The following is a 23,111-nucleotide window of genomic DNA, read 5'->3' on the forward strand; positions in this document are numbered from 1 at the left end:
AGCAGAGAGAGAGAGAGAGAGAGAGAGAGAGAGAGAGAGAGAGAGATGCAGCATCAGCAATCAGCATGCATGGAATGGAATGGTAGACCAGCAGGAGGACAGCAGGTGGTCGGGGGTATCAGATTCCTGTCAGATCGACTGTACTGCAAATCACACAGGGGATCTCGAAAAAGAAATGACAGCTTTAGCTTCTTTATACACGTACACACACCAGCTGCTGCAGCCCCCTCCTCCTTTTTTTCCCTTTGGGGTCCTACTTTTAAGAAATCTTTCTTGGGTCAGGAAGGCCCATGTGGCCCATATACTTAAAACCCTAGTTATTGTCTATAAATAAAGAGGAGATCCCATATCATGTAACCTTAGACAGCAGCATCATACAGTAATAAAGAATCAGTCCCTCTCTACACTATTGTCTCCTTGTGTTCTACTATTATTCAGTTAAGGAGCCCTTGGACTACACTCGGTAGCAAGGGGTTCTTAACACGTTATCAGTTATCACGCACGTGGCTCTAAAACGAAGATCGAGCAAAGGTAATGTAAAAGGTGCTGAATTCATATATTTTATGATCTGTGTATTGGAGTTCTGTTTTTTTAGCACAAATACCTAAAGCATGCATCTCTTAGCAGATTTTATCGCCGACACGAAGTCGATGGGGTGCACACATGATTGCCGCTGACTTTAAATCGCCGACACACACGTCGATCAATCATGTGTGATACATACGTTTATTTTCCTGCATCATTAAAAAAACAACAACAGTAGTAAGGCTAGCGTCAGCGTAGTCGCTGTACTAGCATGGAGGCAAGCAAGCAGCAGCCGTCGTAGCACTGGCCTCACCGCTGCCTCACGAAGGTGCACGAGCGAGTGGGGGCCACCGTCTCACTGCTGACGAGTGTGGGCGAGCGAGCGCCGTCGTCTCGCCGCTACCGCACGAAGGCGCGCGGGCGAGCGGCTACGACCGCCTTGCTGCTGCCGAGCGGGCACCACCTTGTTGCTGCCGAGCACGGGTGAGCAACCACCGCCACCCGGCTACTGCCAAGCGTGAGCGCGTGGGCGCCGCCGTGCGCGAGCGCCGCTGCCTCGCTGCTCGAGCGCCTGGCCGCCCAGCCCTCAGAGCTCCACCGCTTGAACAGAGAATAGTAAAGTGTTGGAGAGAGAAAAAAAGGGGAGAGAGGCTCCTGCGCTTCGAAGCACGCAAGGTGCAGCATGCGTGTGACATTATTGTTCATTACACGCACGCGACCCAAAGCGTACGATACTAGTAAATGGTAAACCATTTTCATTCTTTCTATTTGTTTTTACCTTCAGAAAGTTATTTCTGAAATAATATGAAGTTAAAATACTACAAGTTTACCTTCTTGTGCATTTAAATTTGTATAGTGCGTCATTTATTTTAAGCTTCTGTTTTGTTCTTTATAAATATTTATTTGATTCTTTGAAATGATTACAAAAAGTAATCTAATTATAAAATTCATCACATGTAGATGACTGGTATTGTGAGCCGTGAATTCGAGGTGTTGGCCCCGCATGGTCAAAACTACCTCACGTGGGCATCTGATGTGCAAATTGTGCTTGGGGGCAAGAAGCTCAAAGTTGCAATCGGGCTTGGCCAAAAAGATGAAGTGACTACCGACGAGCAAAATGACCAAGCATTGCATTTTCTTCGGCATCATCTCTCGCCTACACTCAAGAAAGAGTACATGTCAGAGAGAAAGGCAACCAACCTCTGGAATGCATTGCAACAGCGTTTTGAGAGGTTAAAGTACACAGTCTTGCCCCAAGCACAGCAAGACTGGGCTCGCCTTAGATATACCGACTTTAAAACTGTGGGAGAATACAATGCAGCACTGCACCGAATATGCACCAAATTATCTCTTTGTGGTAAGGTGATAACATATCAGGAAAAGATTGAAAAAACCTTGTCTACCTTCCACCCAAGCGCCATCCAATCTGCCCGCAACTATCGACAAGATGCATACAAGCAGTATAGCGATCTTATCGATATGATGCAAGTAAATGAGGCACAAGATGATGCATTGAAGACGAACTTCAATGCTTATCCAAATGGAAAGGGCATTAGCACTGAAATTAATGTCGCCTCGTACAAGATAAGGAAGCCTATCTAGAGAAAAAGAGGCAAGCATGGTGCTGGCAAGGGAAAGAAAGAAACCACGGTCAATCCCGTCAATGCTCACGGAAAGAAAACAAGCAAAGAGAAGCCACAACATAAGCCATACGGACTTCAAGACCAAACATGCTACAAATGCGGAGTGTGGGGGCATTGGTCTAAAATATGTCAATCACCAAAGCATGTAATAGAAGCATACAAGGCAAAGAACATGCACAAACAGAAACCTGAGGCCCACTTCACCATGGCAACCAACAACGAAGCCATGGAAGAAGACCCTGCACTTGAAGCATTTGGCATGCCTCTTGATCTTGCAAGTGCTGTGAAGATGATTGCCACCGAAGAGAATACCTCCATAGCTCTAGTGGAGGCTAACACCGATGCCTTTCTTGATTCCATTTGAGTGCTTGCATGCACATTTATTTTTCATTAGAGCTTAAATTATGGTCTGTAAGCTCTATGAGAGCATTATCTTTATTTCGTGAGTGTTGAACTATTTGAATTTACCATGCAATATTTCCCTTATGATAATTACTAATTGCAATAATTTTATTATGAAAGGTCCATGGAGGATATATGTATTGTCGACAGTGGCACGACAAATACCATTTTAAGGGAGATGAAATACTTTCACACAATCACGAAGAACGTTGGAAGTATTACCACGATCGCCGGAAGCGGTTCATATGTAATAGGCTCCGGTAAAGCCACAATTATACTCCTGATGGGTACTCAGATCGAAATCAAAGAAGCACTATTGTACCCCGAATCAACCAGAACCCTCTTGAGTTTTAGGGACATTCGTGCAAATGGTTTTCATGTAGAAACCATAGAGGAAAATGGTAAGGAATACCTATGCATCATAAAGTATGGGAAATATGACAAATAAGTCATAGAAAAATTCCCGTCGCTAGAATCAGGGTTATATTATACTAAGATTAGTGCATCTGCAATGTACACTTCCCTAAAGACGGTGTTTAGACATTCTGAATTATTCTCTCTATGGCATTATCGACTAGGGCACCCTGGTCTTAGAATGATGAGAAATATCATCAATAACTCACAAGGACACTGCATAAATGTGAAACACTTCCCAAATCAAGAATATTTTTGTGCCAGAGATGTGCCATGGGAAAATTGATAGTGAGACCACCCCCTTGAAAGTAAAGAATGAAATTCCCGCCTTCTTGGAACGAATCCAGGGGGACATTTGTGGTCCAATTCAACCACTTTCAGGACCTTTTAGATATTTTATGGTCTTAATCGATGCATCCTTGAAGTGGTCGCATGTATGCTTACTATCAACTCGAAACCATGCACTCGCAAAGTTGATCTCGCAGATCATCCGGATTAAAAATACTTTTCCTGACCATCGAATAAAGTCCATTAGAGTGGATAATGCTGGAGAATTTACCTCTAAGGCATTTGATGATTATTGTACCACATCGGGAATTGCAGTTGAGCACTCTGTGCCTCATGTTCATACGCAAAATGGACTAGCCGAAGCTTTGATTAAAAGAATAAAGCTAATTGCTCGACCACTCTTGCAGAGTTGTAACCTACCCAACACATGTTGGGGCCATGCCATCCTGCACGCAACAGCACTTATCAATTTCCGTCCATCAGCATACAACATTCACTCACCAATGCAACTAGTGCAAGGAGTCATCCCAAAAATCTCTCACCTAAGAAAATTTGGATGCATGGTATATGTACCTATATCACCTCCACAGTGAAGTGCAATGGGACATCTCCGGAAAATAGGGATATATGTTGGATATGAGAGTGCATCCATAATTAGACACCTTGACCCAATGACCGGAGAATTGCATATGGCCCGATTCGCTGACTGTATTTTCGACGAGGATAATTTCCCGTCATTAGGGGGAGCAAAAGAACCTTTGGATGAGAAATGCCGAGAAATTATATGGCAATCCATGGGAATCCCCGCTCATGACCCTCACACCAAAGAAGCAAATCTAGAAGTTCAAAAGATAGTCGATTTGCAAAACTTAGCAAATGAACTGCCTGACCATTTTTGTGATTTGAAGAGCGTGGTTAAGTCGCATGTTCCCGCACAGAATGCACCAGAGAGGGTTGAAATACTAAAGAAAATTGAAGGTATACCCGATCCTGTTAAGAGGCCTCATAACAAAAGGACAAGAACTCTGGCTTCTCAAACCCCAAGTACTTGGAGACGTCCCGGGAAAAGAGGGCGAGAGGACTTACCACAGCCAGTCACGAAAATGCCCCAAAGCAAGAAGGGGAGCCATACGAGACCTGGCACCGAGAAGGAACACATGAAGAAAAGAAATCCGGACTTGAACCTTCCCGTTGAAGAAACCGCCAACCCAAACATGTGCGCACACAAAGGCGATGAAAAACTAAAGGAACTCGCTCCCGCAACAAGAAGCAGCAGGGAAATGCAAGAAGAAATGCAAGAAGCATCCCATGATGAAATGGCCATAAACAATGTATTAACTGGAGAATGCATGAACAGAGCAACAACCAACATAGACATATATTTCGCAAAGAAAGTTGCCTCGATCATTGATCATGACCCAGAACCGGCATCTATCGCAGAGTGCAAGAAAAGACCAGATTGGGATAAATGGAAAAAGGCAATTATTGTTGAATTAATTTCTCTAGACAAAAGAGATGTGTTTGGCCCCGTAAGCCGCACACCATCCCACATACACCCTGTAGGTTATAAGTGGGTATTCGTCCGCAAGAGAAATGAAAATAATGAAATATCAAGGTACAAAGCAAGGCTAGTCGCTCAAGGTTTCACTCAGCACCCTGGAGTTGATTATGAAGAAACTTACTCTCCAGTCATGGGAGGAATTACCTTTAGATACTTGATCTCATTGGCAGTGAACTTAAATTTAAAAATGAAACTAATGGATGTTGTGACGGCTTATCTTTATGGTAACTTGGATACATACATCTATATGAAAATACCAGAAGGAATCCCAGTCCTAAATCGAGACAAGAAAAATAGAGCATTATACAGTGTTAAACTTAAGAAATCACTGTATGGATTGAAACAATCAGGAAGAATGTGGTATAATCGACTGAGTGAATTTCTAAGCAAGAAAGGCTACACAAACAGCGAGGATTGCCCATGTGTCTTTATACAGCGATCCCCGAATTGATTCTGCATTATATCAGCATATGTTGATGACTTGAACATCATAGGAACACATGAAGAAATTGAAGAAGCAAGCTCATACTTGAAGTCTGAATTTGAGATGAAAGATTTGGGTAAAACCAAATTCTGTTTAGGCTTGCAGCTTGAACATTTTGAAGGTGGCATATTAATCCACCAATCAACTTACACTCAGAAAGTATTAGAAAGATTTGGTTTTGAGAAGGCATACCCTGCCAAAACACCTATGATCGGAAGGTCATTACATATAGACCAAGACCCATACTGACCTAAGGAAGAAGGGGAGGAAGTTCTTGGAGTTGAATACCCATACCTAAGTGCAATTGGAGCGCTAATGTATATAGCAAATAGCACGAGACCAGATATTGCATTTGCCGTTGTTAGTACCCTGGAAATGGGGTACCCATTACTACAGTATGAAGGTGCGGTGTCCATGCGACTATCTTTAGTCGCATGGCGAACAGTACCCGACCCCACCACGTGGACGGCTCCGGGGTCGCCACGTGGCCAGGGAAGACAATATCCTCCAAGGTATCAATGGTGAGTCCGGACCCCCATGGGAAAGTGTCCGACCCCTGCATATCCGGACTGGACCTCCGGGAAGGGTCCAGGACCTCCGCGGGTACAGACCGGACCCCCGGGACGGGTCCCGGAGCTCTCTGTGTAGGGTCCGGGCCACCCTCAGCAGGGTCCCGGGATTCTGGGATAAAGAATACCCAGGCCTTAATTAAGGCCAGGCGGGGGTCCGGAGTCGACACGTGTCCGGACCATACCATGTACACTTCTGCTCCCCGCTCAGGCGGAGACCCGATGCTGCCACGTGGCCTACTACCCATGACGTAAGCCAGCGGGCGGAGCCTGACGTAAGGCCTCTGGCCGCGCGGCGCTACATTTCTTGCGGATAAGGCGCGCTACCTGTCTATTCCACTGGCAGGTGATGTGCAACCTCAGCATTTAATGAGCCCTGCCACTCCACTGGCAGGCGATGTGCTGCCTTAGCATTTAATGTGCCCTGTCCACTCCGCTGACAGGCGGCGACCAGGCCATCCTGCAGGCGGCGTGCCTGTCCATTCCGTTGGCAGACAGTACGCCCATGCTGCGGCATACACTATGCTCATCATCACTCGCATGTTACCGAGGAAGCAGCGCAGGATATCAATATCGTATGCACTATGGACATTATGGCGCTCGAAGATCTTCTAAGCGACACTGGCATTGATACTTCTATATTATTCCCTCTGTTTTGCCCTTGGGCCCGCATGTCGGGGCTCAGTACCCTTGTACGTGCCCCTCTTCAGCTATAAAAGGGGAGGCACGCAACAAACTCACTTAGACTCTCACACTCACAAGTTCATACAAGCTCTCAAGCTCAATACAACACATAGTGGAGTAGGGTATTATGCTCCTGCGTCCCAAACCACTCTAAACCCTTGTGTGTTCTTGTGTTCTTCCCGTTTCCACCTAACAGGCAAAACGCTTAGGCCCCTCCTCATCTAAGGATTTAGGGCGCGTGCAATTGAGAGCACCTAGAGGAAAGGGTGAATAGGTGATCCTGTAAAATTCAACAACTAATAGCCACAAAACTTGATTATAAAGATGTTAGTGCAATAGAACCAAGTGGCTATAGAGCGAGCTCTTGCGAATCACAATAAACACAAAGACAGCACAAGAGACACAGTGGGTTACCCCGTGGTTCGGCCAAGTATAACACTTGCCTACCTCCACGTTGTGGCATCCCAATGGACAAGGGTTGCACTCAACCCCTTTCAAGTGATCCAATGATCAACTTGAATACCACGGTATTCTTCCTTATATCTTATCCCGTTTGTGAGGAATCTCCACAAGTTGGAGCCTCTCGCCCTTACAACAAAAATCACAATGAAAACACAAGAGTAAGGTTGGGAGCAACACACACAAATCCGCAGCACACACACGCACACAAGCCAAGACTTGAGCTCAAATGAAGCACAGAGAGTTCACAGCTAGAACAGAGCTCAAATCACTAACACGATCGATCAAGTGCGTGGAGACGGAGTGTCGAGACTTAGAATTGCTTAGTGAATGCTTGGGTGACTCCTCTATGCACCTAGGGGTCCTTTTTATAGCCCCAAGGCAGCTAGGAGCCGTTGGAAGCTAACATGGAAGGCAATTCTTGCCTTCTGTCGGGTGGCGCACCGAACAGTCCGGTGCACCACCGGACAGCCACTGTAGACGGTCCGGTGCGGATCTCCTTCCTTTCCTGGCGCAGACTACTGTTGCACCTCAGCGTCGGTTGGCGCACCAAACACTGTCTGGTGCACACCGGACAGTCCAGTGCCCCCAGCCGACCGTTGGCGCGGGCCACGCGTCGCCCGCGAATTGCGCGGCCGACCGTTACGCTGGCAGCCGTTGGCTCACCGGACAGTCCGGTGAATTATAGTCGTACGTCGCCAAACATTCCCGAGAGCCGCCTGTTCACCGGAGTCCAGCTTGGTGCACCGGACACTGTCCGGTGCACCACCGGACAGTTCGGTGTGCCCAGCCGAGCTGGTCTTCGGCTGTAGGCAGCCAGACTTTTGCAATCCAATCCTTTATTTCTTTTCTCTGTTTCTAGCACTTAGATAACTTCATTAGTATATACAAAAACCAACTACTAAGTCTAGAAACATACCTTCTCTTTGATTTGCACTTCTTTCTTCATTTAGCACTTAAGAACTCAATTAAATGCGTTGGACACTTAATCACCAAAACACAATAGAAATTGCCCAAAGGCATATTTCCCTTTCAATCTCCCCCTTTTTGGTGATTTATGCCAACACATCCAAAAGCAACAAAAGAAGTGTAACATCAATGCAATTGTGAACAAATTTGTCTTTGACAAGATTTGACATATTTGGATAATCTTTTGGCACCACTTGGTTTGTTTTTGCAAATCAAATTCATTTTCCTATCTCTAAGTCAAACACACTTGTTTAGGCATAAAGAGAGATATTCCAATGGAAAAGTTGATCAAGTACCAAAAACTCCACCTTTTTGCCATAATAAAAAATTCTCCCTATAAGAGACCAAATTTTGCAATAAGAGTATTTTGACAAATCAAAAGTTCTAACTCTATTATTTTCAAAATTCTCAAGTGGTAGCTGATCCATTTGCTTTGGCCTTAATTTCTCCCCCTTTGGCATTAAGCACCAAAACAGGATCATTTTTGGCCTTTTAACCCCATTGCCTCACCAAAAATGTCAATTAAGAGCAAAAAAGGCAATAGAAGCATAAGAATGAACTTGGAGGTGAGTACACTAGTACCGGAGTGCAGTGGAAGTCTTTGCAAAGTCCAAGTTCACCTTTCCCTTTCAATGTACTTTTGAGACTACATCAAATACACTCAAACACAAAGGTTAGTCTCAAAGGATCAAGTTGTAGCACTTCTCCCCCTAAATATGTGCATCATTCACACATGGACTGGTGAGGTCCAGGGATCCCTTGCACAACTTGAACACAATAAGCATAAATGCATAAAGTAACATGATCAAAAGCATAAAACACATGTATGCTATAAATCAATCCAAGTTACGCGAATCTAAGACATTAAGCTCACTACACAGCCTGCAAAAGGTTTTCTCATCTAAAGGCTTGGTAAAGATATCGGCTAGCTGGTTCTCGGTGCTAACATGATATACTTTGATATCTCCCTTTTGCTGGTGGTCCCTCAAAAAGTTATGCCGGATGTCTATATGCTTAGTGCGGTTGTGTTCAACAGGATTCTCCGCCATGCGGATTGCACTCTCATTGTCACATAGGAGTGAGACTTTGCTCAGATTGTAGCCAAAGTCCCGAAGGGTTTGCCTCATCCAAAGTAGTTGCGCGCAACACTGTCCTGCTGCAACATACTCGGCCTCAGCGGTGGATAGGGCAACGGAGGTTTGTTTCTTAGAACTCCAAGACACCAGGGACCTTCCTAGGAATTGGCACGTCCCTGATGTACTCTTCCTATCAACCTTGCATCCAGCATAATCGGAGTCTGAGTATCCAATCAAGTCAAAGGTAGACCCCTTTGGATACCAGATCCCGAAGCAAGGCGTATCAACTAAATATCTCAGAATCCGCTTAACGGCCACAAGGTGACATTCCCTTGGATCGGATTGAAATCTAGCACACATGCATACGCTAAGCATAATATTCGGTCTACTAGCACATAAATAAAGTAATGACCCTATCATAGACCGGTACGCTTTTTGATCAACAGATTTACCTCCTTTGTTGAGGTCGACATGTCCGTCGGTTCCCATTGGTGTCTTCGCGGTCTTGGCGTCCTTCATCCCAAACCACTTGAGAAGATCTTGTGTGTATTTCGTTTAGGAGAGGAAAGTGCCATCCTTGAGTTGCTTCACTTGGAACCCAAGGAAGTACGTCAACTCGCCCATCATCGACATCTCAAATTTCTATGTCATCACCCTGCTAAACTCCTCACAAGACTTTTGATTAGTAGAACCAAATATTATGTCATCGACATAAATTTGGCACACAAAAAGGTTACCGTCACAAGTCTTAGTGAAAAGAGTGGGATCGGCTTTCCCAACCTTGAAAGCATTAGCAATTAAGAAATCTCTAAGGCGTTCATACCATGCTCTTGGGGCTTGCTTAAGTCCATAGAGCGCCTTAGAGAGCTTAAAAACGTGGTCGGGATACCTGTCATCCTCAAAGCCAGGGGTTGTTCCACGTACACCTCCTCCTTGATTGGCCCATTGAGGAAAGCGCTCTTCACATCCATTTGAAACAACCTGAAAGAGTGGTGAGTGGCATAAGCTAATAATATTCTAATTAACTCTAGCCTAGCCACAGGAGCAAAAGTCTCCTCGAAATCCAAACCTGCGACTTGGGCATAACCTTTTGCCACAAGTCGAGCCTTGTTTCTTGTCACCGCCCCGTGCTCGTCTTGCTTGTTGCGGAACACCCACTTGGTTCCCACAACATTTTGCTTTGGACGTGGCACCAGGCTCCAAACTTCATTCCTCTTGAAGTTGTTGAGCTCTTCCTGCATGGCCAACACCCAGTTCGGATCTAGCAAGGCTTCTTCTACCCTGAAAGGCTCAATAGAAGAGACAAAAGAGTAATGCTCACAAAAATTAGCTAATCTTGAGCGAGTAGTTACTCCCTTGCTTATGTCACCCAGAATCTGATCAACTGGATGATTCCTTTGAATTGTCGCTCGGACTTGAGTTGGAGGGGCCTGTGGTGCTTCTTCCTCCATAACTTGTTCTTCTTGTGCTCCCCCTTGATCACACGCCTCTTCTTGATGAACACGTTCATCATCTTGAGTTGGGGGATGCACCATCGTTGAGGAAGAAGGTTGATCTTGCTCTTGTTGTTCCTATGGTCGCACATCTCTAATCGCCATGGTGCGTATTGCGGCCGTCGGAACATCATCTTCATCTATATCATCAAGATCAACTTCCTCTCTTGGAGAGCCATTAGTCTCATCAAATACAACGTCGCTAGAGACTTCAACCAAACCTGATGGTTTGTTGAAGACTCTATACGCCTTTGTATTTGATTCATACCCTAGTAAAAACCCTTCTACTGCCTTGGGAGCAAATTTAGAATTTCTACCTTTCTTCACTAGAATGTAACATTTGCTCCCAAATACACGAAAGTATGAGACATTGGGTTTGTTACCGATAAGAAGTTCATATGAGGTCTTCTTGAGGAGGCGATGTAGATAGAGCCGGTTTATGGCGTGGCAAGCTGTGTTCACAGCTTCCGACCAAAACCGCTCGGGCGTCTTGAACTCTCCAAGCATCGTCCTCGCCATGTCGATAAGCGTCCTGTTCTTCCTCTCTACCACACCATTTTGCTGTGGTGTGTAGGGAGCGGAGAACTCATGCTTGATGCCTTCCTCCTCAAGGTACTCCTCCACTTGCAGATTCTTGAACTCGGACCCGTTGTCGCTTCTTATCTTTTTCACCTTGAGCTCAAATTCGTTTTGAGCCTGCCTTAGAAAGCGTTTAAGGATCCCTTGGGTTTATGATTTATCCTGCAAAAAGAATACCCAAGTGAAGCGGGAAAAATCATCAACAATAACAAGACCATACTTACTTCCCCCGATGCTAAGGTAGGCGACGGGTCCGAAGAGGTCCATATGTAGTAGCTCCAGTGGTCTTGATGTTGTCATCACATTCTTGTTGTGATGAGTGCTTCCCACCTGTTTTCCTGCCTGATAAGCTGCACAAGGTCTATCTTTTTCGAAGCAGACATTGGTTAGTCCTAACACATGTTCTCCCTTTAGAAGTTTATGAAGGTTCTTCATCCCAACATGTGCTAGACGGCGATGCCACAGCCAGCCCATGCTAGTCTTAGCTATTAAGCATGCATCTAGATCGGCCTCCTCATTCGAAAAATCAACTAAGTAGAGTTTGCCATCTAGTACACCCTTAAACGCTAATGAACCATCACTCCTTCTAAAGATAGAAACATCAACATTTGTAAACAAACAATTGTAGCCCATGTGGCACAATTGACTTATAGACAGGAGATTATAGCCTAGCGACTCTACTAAAAATACATTGGAAATAGAGTGCTCGCTTGTGATGGCTATTTTTCCCAAACCTTTGACCTTGCCTTGATTCCCATCTCCAAAAATAATCGTATCATGGGAATCCTTGTTCTTGATGTAGGAGGTGAACATCTTCTTCTCCCCCGTCATGTGGTTTGTGCATCCGCTATAAGACAAATCTTTGAGCCCCCGGATGCATAAACCTGTAAGACAAATTAGGCTTGGGTTTTAGGTACCCAACTCTTGTTGGGTCCTACAAGGTTAGTTACAATAGCTTTTGGTACCCAAATGCAAGCCTTGTCTCCTTTGCATTTGGGTCCCAACTTTTTAGCAACCACTTTTTCATTTTTACATGAAAGAACAAACTTAGTGTTGCAAGCATGAAAGACAGTAGTAGGTTTATTACACATTTTCCTAGGAGCATGAGACACAAAATTTCTCCTAGGCCTACCATTAGAACTTGAAGCGAACATAGCATGTGAATCATAAGCATCATAATCATATCTCCTATTATACATGAAAGCATGATTCTTTTGAGCGCTACTAGCCATAGGGGCCTTCCCTTTCTCCTTGTTGGAAATGGGAGCCCTTTGGCTTGTTAAGTTCTTGGCTTCCTTTCGAAAGCCAAGTCCATCTTTAATTGAGGGGTGTCTACCAATAGTGTAGGCATCCCTAGAAAATTTTAGCTTATCAAAATCAACCTTGCAAGTCTTAAGTTGAGCATTAAGACTTGCCACCTCATCATTTAATTTAGCAATAGAAACAAGATGTTCATCACAAGCATTGATATAAAATCCTTGCATATATTGCAAATTACAACATGTTCTACACATGAACTTGATTTCTTAGCTACCTCTAGCTTAGCACTCATCACTCAAAGTTTTTAAACTAGAGATAGATTCATTGCAAGTAGATAACTTAGAAGATAGTAATTCATTCCTCTTAATTTCTAAGGCAAGAGACTTTTGAACACTAACAAATTTGTCATGTTCCTCATACAAAATGTCCTCTTGCCTCTCTAGTAGTCTATCTTTTTCATTTAAAGCATCAATCAATTCATTGATCTTTTCTACTTTAGCTCTATCTAATCCTTTAAACAAGCTAGTATAATCTACTTCATCATCACTAGAATCCTCATCACTAGAAGTAGAATACTTAGGGGTTTCTCGAACGCTTACCTTTTTCTCCTTTGCCATGAGGCAAGTGTGGCGTTCGTTGGGGAAGAGAGAAGATTTGTTGAAGGCCGAGGCTGCCAGTCCTTCATCATCGGAGTCGGATGACGAGCAGTCCGAGTCCCATTCCTTGCCAACATGCGCCTCACCTTTAGCCTTTCTATAGCTTTTTTCTTCTCCTTCTTCCCATGTCTTTCTTCCCCCTGGTCATTTTCATTATCGGGACATTGAGCAATAAAATGACCTGTCTTACCACATTTGAAGCAGGAGCGCTTTCCCCTTGCTTTATTCTTGTTGGGCTACTCCTTACGTCCTTTTAATGCGGTCTTGAAGCGCTTGATGATGAGAGCCATCTCATCTTCGTTTAGCCCAGCCGCCTCAACTTGTGCCACCTTGCTTGGTAGCGCCTCCCTGCTGCTTGTTGCTTTGAGAGCAACGTGTTGAGGCTCGTAGACGGGTAATGGACCATTAAGCGTGTCGTCTACATATCGAGCTTCTTTCACCATCATGCGCCCGCTAACAAACTTTCCGAGTATCTCCTCGGGTGTCATCTTTGTGTACTTGGGATTTTCATGGATGAGGTTCACAAGATGAGGGTCAATAACAGTAAAAGACCTGAGCATAAGTCGGACGACGTCGTGGTCCGTCCATCTCGTGCTCCCATAGCTCCTAATCTTGTTGACCAGGGTCTTCAGCGTGTTGTACGTCTGTGTTGGCTCCTCTCCCCTGATCATGGCGAACCTTCCCAGCTCGCCTTCCACCAACTCCATTTTGGTGATCATGGTGGCGTCGTTTGCCTCATGTGATATTTTGAGGGTGTCCCATATTTGCTTGGCGTTGTCCAAGCCGCTCACCTTGTTGTACTCATCCCTGCACAAAGATGCTAGCAAAACAGTGGTAGCTTGTGCATTTTTATGAATTTGCTCGTTAATGAACACGGGGTTATCCGTACTATCAAATTGCATTCCATGTTCAACTATCTCCCAGATACTAGGATGGAGAGAGAATAGATGACTACGCATTTTGTGACTCCAAAAAGAGTAGTCCTCTCCATCAAAGTGTGGAGGTTTACCAAGAGGAATTGAAAGCAAATGAGCATTGGAATTAAAAGGAATACGTGAATAATCAAATGAATAATTTGAATAACCGGTTTCTTTTTCTCGTCATTGTCGTCTCTTGGTGAAGAAGAAGATTCATCGCTGTCGTAGTAGACGATTTTCTTGATGCGCCTCTTCTTCTTCCCGTCCTTCTTCTTATGACTCGAGCCAGAGTCAGTGGGCTTGTCGTCCCTTGGCTCGTTGAGGAAGGACTCCTTTTCCTTGTCATTGACCACCATCCCCTTTCCCTTAGGATCCATCTCTTCGGGCGATTAGTCCCTTTCGTGAAGAGAACGGCTCCGATACCAATTGAGAGCACCTAGAGGGGGAGGGTGAATAGGTGATCATGTAAAATTCAACAACTAATAGCCACAAAACTTGGTTATAAAGATGTTAGTGCAATAGAACCAAGTGCCTATAGAGCGAGCTCTTGCGAATCACAATAAACACAAAGACAACACAAGAGACACAATGGGTTATCCCGTGGTTCGGCCAAGTATAATACTTGCCTACCTCCACGTTGTGGCGTCCCAATGGACAAGGGTTGCACTCAACCCCTTTCAAGTGATCCAATCATCAACTTGAATACCACAGTATTCTTCCTTATATCTTATCCCGTTTGCGAGGAATCTCCACAAGTTGGAGCCTCTCGCCCTTACAACAAAGATCACAATGAAAACACAAGAGTAAGGTTGGGAGCAACACACACAAATCCGCAGCACACACACGCACACAAGCCAAGACTTGAGCTCAAATGAAGCACAAAGAGTTCACAGCTAGAACGGAGCTCAAATCACTAACACGATCGATCAAGTGCGTGGAGACGGAGTGTGGACACTTAGAATTGCTTAGTGAATGCTTGGGTGACTCCTCCATGCGCCTAGGGATCCCTTTTATAGCCCCAAGGCAGCTAGGAGCTGTTGGAAGCCAACAAGGAAGGAAATTCTTGCCTTCTATTGGGTGGCGCACCGGACAGTCCGATGCACCACCGGACATCCACTGTAGACGGTCCGGTGCGGATCTCCTTCCTTTCCTAGCGCAAACGACCGTTGCACCTCTGTGTCGGTTGGCGCACCGGGCACTATCGGTGCACACCGGACAGTCCGGTGCCCCCAGCCGACCGTTGGCGCGGGCCACGCGTCACCCGCGGATTGCGCGGCCGACCGTTGCGCTGGCGGCCGTTGGCTCACCGGACAGTCCGGTGCACCACCGAACAGTCCGGTGAATTATAGTCGTACACCGCCAAACATTCCCGAGAGTGGCCTGTTCACCGGAGTCCAGCTTGGCGCACCGGACACTGTCCGGTGTGCCCAGCCGAGCTGGTCTTCGACTGTAGGCAGCCAGACTTTTGCAATCCAATCCTTTCTTTCTTTTCTCTGTTTCTAGCACTTAGATAACTTCATTAGTATACAAAAACCAACTACTAAGTCTAGAAACATACCTTCTCTTTGATTTGCACTTCTTTCTTCATTTAGCACTTAAGAACTCAATTAAATGTGTTGGACACTTAATCACCGAAACACAATAGAAATTGCCCAAAGGCATATTTCCCTTTCAGCATTCTGCCACCCGACCGGAGATTTCCTCTTCGACATTTGGCGCGCCAGGTAGGGGCTAGGCTTTAGGTTTTTGCTTGTTTTCTTGCTCGGCATGATGGTGCAAACCGTTGAGCACCGCGCCAACACTTTGGAGGATTTCGTGGTGGAGGAAGAAGCTGCATACTCCGCGCCACGAGTATCCGACCGCCCTGTGACTGGGCTACTGCTGTGCACGCTACGCGGCATCACACGCCTGCACAAGCATCCCGGACTCCGTCAAGGGCAGCGCCCGGGGCGTTGTCCGCGGCCAAAGAGTTGCTACGCCACCCTCCAAGCTCCACGGCCTCATCGGGGGCCATGAAGCAGTGGTGTGATGACGTCGACCGACTGCTCGGCATGGCGCACTCTAGCTCGACCAGATCGAGGCCACGGTCATCCCGACGCCAACATGAGGCGACGATGTTTGTGCGCTCACCCTCTGTGAGGGGCGCGCATACTGACGACCTCCGGGCAGAGCTCAACCCCAGGCGTGCGGGAGAGGATGCCTGGGTCTTCCTGGAGAGGACGCGAGAGCGCCGACAAAACTTCGAGGGTCGCGAAGATGCTCGAGTCTCTCTAGAAAGGGCGCGTGAGCGCCGACAAAACATCGAGGGTCACAACCTCGATCAAGACTTTGCTGCGGTAGCACCGCAAACCCCGGTGGGCACCCGGTTCCAGGCGGGTGTCCCCTTGGCCGGCGTGGGCTATGCCGCCCTCGCGGATCATCTCCACACGACATCCTTGCCATCCAAGTTCCGGCCACACCTGCCGGAAAAGTACGATGGTACATCAAATCCGTCGAAATTTCTGTAGGTGTATGTCACCGCTATCACAGCAGCAGGTGGAAACACTGCTGTGATGGCGACATATTTTTATGTCGCCTTGTCTGGGCCTACCCGGACTTGGCTCATGAACCTTGCCCCAAGATCAATCTATTCCTGGGAAGAGCTCTGCGCGCGGTTCACAGCGAACTTCGCCAGCGCTTACCAACAGCACGGCGTGGAGGCCCACCTCCACGCAGTAAGGCAGAAACCCGGGGAGACTCTCCGGATGTTTATCTCCCGCTTCACCAAGGTGCGAGGTACTATACCTCGCATTTCCGATGCTTCCATCATCACGGCCTTCCGTCAAGGAGTACGTGATGAAAAAATGTTGGAGAAGCTGGCCACGCATGACGTGGAGACTGTCTCCACACTCTTCGCTCTGGCCGACAAGTGCGCTAGAGCCGCAAAGGGCCGGGCATGGCACTCGGCCCCACAAACCGGGGTCGTCCAGACGGGTGGCTCGGGTGTCGTCCCCTGGGATGGTAAAAAGAAAAAGAAGGGTCGCGGCCATGAGAAGCTGCAGTCCACCGCTCTAGTCGTCGCAGCCGCGACTAGGGGCCGGGGCGACCACAACAAGCGCCCACGGCAGCAGAGGGGTAACAGCGGCTCATGCCCTGTACACCCCAACAGTCACCACAGCGCCGCGGAGTGTCGTGAGATCATCGACCTCACGAAACGCGTCAGCGAGCAGCGCAAGCAGTCTTCCAGGGACGGCTCCCCACCTCGTCGCCGACCTGGCAAGGAAAGGGTCGACGACGGCGAGGTGGCCGCGTCTGAACGGGACCTCGGGTATCATTCACCCGAGGGGGTCCTGAAGGATGTAATCACCGGAGACTCCTACTCCGGTGGCGACAGCTAGACGGGCCACCGGGGGGACCCCGTACTCCCTAGTCTACGGGGCTGAAGCCTGCCTTCCCACAGAAACCTTTATGGACTCACCATGGGTCCAGTCTTTTGATAAGTCTATGCAAGAGCGGCCATAGCGTAAGGATGTGGGCTCCATCGACGAACGCAGAGGGAAAGAAGCGACCCGAAATGCACGTTGCAACCAGGCGCCCAGGCGCTACTGACGGTTCGTGCATAGTAGGGAACCCTGGGTCGGGACCTAGCCCTATGGCGAGTACTGAACCAAGAGGGTTCCATAAACGCTCCCCCAGCTGGGAGGAACCCTTCAAGGTGACAGAAATATGTCGACCCGGGGGTAACCACCTTGCTACAGCTGGAGCACCTCTTCCTAACCTCTGGAGCATCTTTGTAAGTTCTATCCATAGGAGCAAGTCTATGGGGTTTAGTTTTTCTCCCTTTTGTAACTAGGTTGCGCATACGTGTACGCCAGCCCAGTGAGGTCCGCCCTCATAAGCCCGGCCTGTTGGCCTGCACCCATGCATGTCGAGTTATAAAGAGAAGATTTACCCCCTCAGATGCGCTCCTATGACAGTCTTATCCTCCTGCCTCCATGGTTTTATCCTGTAGTTCCCGGATATTATTTTTATCTAACCCACCCGTACAGTTCCTATCTGTCCTGGCATGAAGACATCCGAATTGAGTAGTCAGGCCTGCAGTTTAGGACCCCTCTACGAAAGCAGGGGGTCCGGTAGCCTGGGGACCAGTTCTAAAGAACAGGAGCTCGTTCCATGGGGTGGTCCAAAGCAGTGTGGCCGCTTAGCCTGGTTCCGTACCCAAAAGCCTGCACACTCTACCACTCTGTGACGGGCACCCTAGTATTTGGAGCTATAGTCATGTGGGTCCGACAACCTGGGGTCCGGCTCTAGAGAATGGATACTTGTCCCCTGGGGTGGTCCGGAGCCGTGTAGCCGCTTAGCCTGGTCTTGTACCGTAAGCCTGCATGCTCCACCACTCTGCGACGGGTGTCCTAGTATTTGGAACCGCGGTCCAGGGGGTCCGGACACACAACTTGGCTTCCCAGACTAAAACCTGCAGGTCCCGTGCATATATCAAAGGATGGCTAATGTCAGACGATGGGTACTATGGGTGTACTACTAACACTCCCTAGCCGAAGCTGTGTGCAAGTCCGGGTCCCAGTCGAGTCTACCTCCTGGGGGCCATTGCCAACTCATTCCTAGGTATACTGGTATCCAGCCTAGGTAGTGCGCCTCTTCACCTCCGCCGAAACCAACAGCCCAGTCTCTGGCACGGGGGCCCGGGCCCACGAGTCATCCTCCATGGGCGCCGGTTCCTGGGTGTAGAGAAGTCAAACCGCCGCTCGCGCTAGTACCACGCCTCCTCAGGGCCTCCGTAGAAGACAGAGAATTTTTCAAAACCGATGCAGCGGTATCGAGGCACCCCGCGCGTGGCCCAACAAAAGCATCAAGTGCGGAGGTCACGGGTCAGTCAGCCGCAGGGACAGGCGTCACAGTTGGCGTGATCGAGGGCGGACTGACAGTAATTACGCCAGCGAGCACACGGAAGCAGCGCACCCATTGACAATCTAGCTTTGCCCCAACTGCAGGCTCGTACCCTCCCCTAAGGCAGGCCCGAGGGCCACTGTCAGTACCCTGGAAATGGGGTACCCGTTACTACAGTATGAAGGTGCGGTGTCCATGCGGCTATCTTTAGTCGCGTGGCGAACAGTACCCGACCCCACCACGTGGACGGCTCCAGGGTCGCCACGTGGCCAGGGAAGACAATATCCTCCAAGGTATCAACGGTGGGTTCGGACCCCCATGGGAAAGTGCCGGACCCCTGCATATTTGGACCGGACCTCCGGGCAGTGTCCAGGACCTTCGCGGGTACAGACCGGACCCCCGGGACGGGTCCCGGACCTCTCTGTGTAGGGTCCGGGCCACCCTCAGGAGGGTCCCGGGATTTCGGGATAAAGAATAACCAGGCCTTAATCAAGGCCAGGTGGGGGTCCGGAGCCGACACGTGTCCGGACCATACCATGTACACTTCTGTCGGCGTTTCGAGACCGGGGGGTCCCTAAGCCGACGAGTGAATGTCGTCGCGTGCCCCAGCCCAGATGGGTCGACGCGAGGCCGAGCGCGATGGGGGGAAGTGAGGTGGCCGGAGACAGGCGTGAGAGAGGTGGAAATCCCGCGGCCTTCGTGTTCGTTCCGCGCCCAGGTCGGGTGCGCTTGCAGTAGGGGGTTACAAGCGTCCACGCGGGAGAGGGAGCGAGCGGCTTCAAGCGAGCGCCTGTCTCGTCCTCGTCCCCGCGCGGCCAACCCTCTCTAAGAGGGCCCTGGTCCTTCCTTTTATAGGCGTAAGGAGAGGATCCAGGTGTACAATGGGGGGTGTAGCAGAGTGCTACGTGTCTAGCGGAGGAGAGCTAGCGCCCTAAGTACATGCCGTTGTGGCAGCCAGAGAGATTTTGGCACCCAGCTGGTGTGATGTCGTGGCTGTCGGAGGAGTGCTGGAGCCTGGCGGAGGGACAGCTATCGGAGCTATTGAGTCCTTGCTGACGTCCTCTTGCTTCCGTAAGGGGGCTGAGAGCCGCCGTCGTCACAGAGTATGCGAGGCGCCATCATTGCCTATCTGGCGGAGTGAGCTAGATGGGACGTCGGTCTTGTTCCCCGTGGCCCGAGTCAGCTCGGGGTAGGGTGATGATGGCGCCTCCTGTTGACGTGGCTGGTCTGCGCCCTAGGTTGGGCGGTGTGGAAGCTCCTCCGAGGTCGAGTCTGTCTCCCATGGCTGAGGTCGAGTCCGAGCCCCTGGTTCGGGCGAGGCGGAGACCGTCGGCTGAGGCCAGGGTGGAGTCCGAGCCCTGGGGTCGGGCGGAGCGGAGTTCGTCGTCTTCTGGGGCTGAGCCCAAGTCCGAGCCCTGGGTTGGGCGGAGCGGAGTTCGTCGTCTTCCGGGACTTAGCCCGAGTCCAAGCCCTGGGTCGGGCGGAGCGGAGTTCGCCGTCTTCCGGGGCTTAGCCCGAGTCCGAGCCCTGGGTCGGGCGGAGCGGAGTTCACCGTCTTCCGGGGCTTAGCCCGAGTCCGAGCCCTGGGTTGGGCGGAGCGGAGTTCGTCGTCTTCTGGGACTTAGCCCGAGTCCGAGCCCTGGGTCATGCGGAGCGGAGTTCACCGTCTTCCGGGGCTTAGCCCGAGTCCGAGCCCTGGGTCGGGCGGAGCGGAGTTCACCATCTTCCGGGGCTTAGCCCGAGTCCGAGCCCTGGGTCGGGCGGAGCGGATTTCGCCGTCTTCCGGGGCTTAGCCCGAGTCCGAGCCCTGGGTCGGGCGGAGCGGAGCTTCCTATGGTGCCTGCGGTCGGGCCTGATTGCCTGTCAGCCTCACTCTGTCAAGTGGCACCGCAGTCGGAGCGGCGCAGGCGGCGCTGTCTTTTTGTCAGGCCGGCCAGTGGAGCGGCAAAGTGACGGCGGTCACTTCGGCTCTGTCGGCTGAAGGGCGCGCGTCAGGATAAAGGTGTCAGGTCACCTTTGCATTAAATGCTCCTGCGATTTGGTCGGTCGGTGCGACGATTTGGTCAGGGTTGCTTCTTGGCGAAGACAGGGCCTCGGGCGAGCCGGAAATATGTTCGCCGCTGGAGGGGGCCCTCGGGCGAGACGGAGATCCTTCGGGGTCGGCTGCCCTTGTCCGAGGCTAGGCTCGTGCGAGGCGTGATCGAGTCCCTCGAATGGACTGATCCCTGACTTAATCGCACCCATCAGGCCTTTGCAGCTTTATGTTGATGGGGGTTACCAGCTGAGAATTAGGAGCCTTGAGGGTACCCCTAATTATGGTCCCCGACAGTAGCCCCCGAGCCTCGAAGGGAGTGTTAGCACTCGCTTGGAGGCTTTCGTCGCACTTTTTTGCAAGGGGACTAGCCTTTCTCGGTTGCGTTTTGTTCTGGTGGGTGCGCGCGAGCGCACCTACCGGGTGTAGCCCCCGAGGCCTCGGAGCAGTGGTTTGACTCCTCTGAGGTCTTAATGCCTCGCGCAATGCTTCGGCTGGTCTGGTCGTTTCCTCATGCGAGCTGGCCGTAGCCCGGGTGTACGGTCGGGTCCCAAGTTCTCGGGCTGGTATGTTGACGATGTCAACGATTTGGCCGGAGCCGGGTTTGCGAGAGCAGCCCCCGAGCCTCTGCACGGGGCGAGAGGGCGATCAGGGACAAACTCGACTTTTTTACATACGCCCCTGCGTCGCCTTTCCGCAAGGAGGAGGGGGGAGAGTGCCATGTTGCCCTCGGTGGGCGCCGAACATCGTGTCTCCGGTGAGCTACAGGCGGGTGATCAGAGAGGACGTCCATGCCCCGTTCGTTAGGGGTCGGCTAGAGGCCCAGAGGCGCGCCCAAAAGTACCTGCGGGTGATCTGCCGGACCCGGTCCCCTGGCGACGGGGTCCGAGGGCTCGATGCCTCCCTTTGATGGGATTCCGTTACAAGATCGTTCCCGCTGGTCTCGGAAATGTCCTAGGGTACCTCGGGAGCGCAGCCCGAGCCTTGGTTATGTATCGAACGTACCCATGGTCATCCCTCGCTCTGTGTCTGAGGCGGCTGTGAACCCTTCGGGGGCCAGCCTTCGAACCCCTGATCAGTAGTGGGCGCGGAGCCCGAGTAGCCTAAAGCGGCCGTTGAACCCTTCCGAGGGGCCGGCCTTCGAACCTCTGACCAGTAGTGGGTGTGGAGCCCACGCGCTCTGAGGCGGCTGTTGAACCCTTCCGAGGGGCCAGCCTTCGAACCTCTGATCAGTAGGGAGGCTCGGAGCCTGGTTCCTTCACGGGGAAGGATCCTTTTCGGGGTATCCCCCTTTCCCGGTCCCTGTTGCAAGAGAGAGAAAGAGGAAAAAAGGAAAAGGATACGAAATCGAACGACGTGGCGTACCTTTTTTGACGCGATTTTTATGGCGAAGGCGAAGCGTCGCTCGCTTCTCCTGCCAGAGGCGTCGCCTGCCCCGCCGCGGAGTTAATGCGACGGGGCGAGTGGTTCGCGGGGCGGCCGTTGCGCGTGCGTGGGCCGTTCGAGGAACGGAACACGGGCGCGTCGTCTTCACGCCGTGAGAGAGGGTTCTCTCGTCGCTCCTGGATGGGACGTAGGCTTGGCTGACGACGTGACCGCTGCTCCTGCCCGCCTGCCACCGCCATTACTGCCGGCCCATTTTTTGTCGCATTGACCGCCGCGCCAGGCTGGTGCTGCTGGGTCGTGTTCTGGGTCGCCTCGAGTCGCGGTACTGGTTCCGCAGTCGAGGAGGCGCGGTGGTGGCGCAAGTGGCGGTGCAGTTGCATGCACGAAGCATTCGGCGCGCCGGTTGCATGACGCGTGGGCTTGGGCCTCCATGCTGGGCATGTTGGGAGACAGAGAAGTGCGCCCACTTGGCGCGGTTGCATGCCGCCTGCATGGCTGCCCGCCCTTTCGCCCGCTGGTCTGGGCAAAAGTGGAGAGCCGCTTGCAACCGCTGGGCGGTTGTACGCATCTTGCACGGCGGTTTGTCTTCTTCTGCTTTGAGCCGGCTTGCATGACGTGTGGGACCCAGCCCCCGTGCCGTAGGAGGAGGGCCTTGGAGCGTGTTGGAGAAGACTCAGCCCGCGACGGCTGGGGACGCAAGTAAGGAGAGTCGCCTTTAAAAGGAGGGTGACCCCCTTAGAAGGCGACCATGTCTTCGCGCTTCCTTATGCATCGTGTCTTTCCAACTTCCAAGCCCCCGGATGGGAGATACCCACCGTCTTTCCGCCTTG

General features: G+C 50.3%; 1 long non-coding RNA gene across 1 annotated transcript; it reads right to left on the reverse strand.

Moving 5' to 3' along the window:
• Window positions 1–535: 535 nt before the first annotated feature.
• LOC111590619 (uncharacterized) lies at window positions 536–1,154 on the reverse strand. The gene is made up of 2 exons (XR_002749755.2): window positions 839–1,154; window positions 536–734 (listed from the first exon to the last, which is right to left on the reverse strand). It is a non-coding gene; the product is annotated as an uncharacterized lncRNA (long non-coding RNA).
• Between the last annotated feature and the right edge of the window lie 21,957 nt (window positions 1,155–23,111).

This window comes from Zea mays, chromosome 1, assembly GCF_902167145.1.
Source record: "Zea mays cultivar B73 chromosome 1, Zm-B73-REFERENCE-NAM-5.0, whole genome shotgun sequence".
NCBI lineage: Eukaryota > Viridiplantae > Streptophyta > Magnoliopsida > Poales > Poaceae > Zea > Zea mays.